Raw genomic sequence first — 587 nt, 5'->3', positions numbered from 1 at the left:
ACCCCAAGGGTACACATACCACAGGTTAAGAAACACTGGCCTTATCCAACTCTTAGGGCACCTGAGCAAATTCCTAAACCACGGGGAAAAGCCTCCGCCCCTCTGGACTGGAGAGATCCTCACTGTTTTTCTTGGCATCATGTTTCTCTTCCCTCCCTTCTCTCGCAGTGTGGATATTGAGGGCTGAGGAAGGAAGCAAAAGTGGGGGGAAAAAAGGAGGATCTGCGTTGGCCGGGAATCGAACCCGGGTCAACTGCTTGGAAGGCAGCTATGCTCACCACTATACCACCAACGCAGGCCAAATCTGCAGTTGCCAATCAGCTAAACAAGGAGGAAACCCTGGTACTGTGTTTCTGTTTCGCAGGGCCCTAGTCCTGCTCCACTCCTGGCCTCTCAGATTTCTCCAACTGGGGATATGGGATCATGTCAGAACCTGTGGATTTGCACCTGCTTCTGCCCATCCCGGACTGGTGCAACCCGGGGAGTGTCCAGCCTTCCCTGGACATCAGAGGAGGGTCTGGGACCACAGAGCTGGGAGAGAGGAGCAGAGCACAGCCCAGGAGCAGACCCTGAGCAGGGAGGTGGCA

General features: G+C 55.2%; 1 non-coding gene across 1 annotated transcript; it reads right to left on the bottom strand.

Annotated features, from left to right (window-relative positions):
- Positions 1 to 223: 223 nt before the first annotated feature.
- TRNAG-UCC (transfer RNA glycine (anticodon UCC)) lies at positions 224 to 295 on the bottom strand. The gene has a single exon. It is a non-coding gene; the product is annotated as a tRNA-Gly (tRNA).
- Between the last annotated feature and the right edge of the window lie 292 nt (positions 296 to 587).

This window comes from Alligator mississippiensis, unplaced genomic scaffold, assembly GCF_030867095.1.
Source record: "Alligator mississippiensis isolate rAllMis1 unplaced genomic scaffold, rAllMis1 scaffold_28, whole genome shotgun sequence".
In the NCBI taxonomy this organism is placed as follows: Eukaryota; Metazoa; Chordata; order Crocodylia; family Alligatoridae; genus Alligator; species Alligator mississippiensis.
Note: the sequence above shows the minus strand (reverse complement) of the source record. Positions and strands in the feature narration are given on the sequence as shown.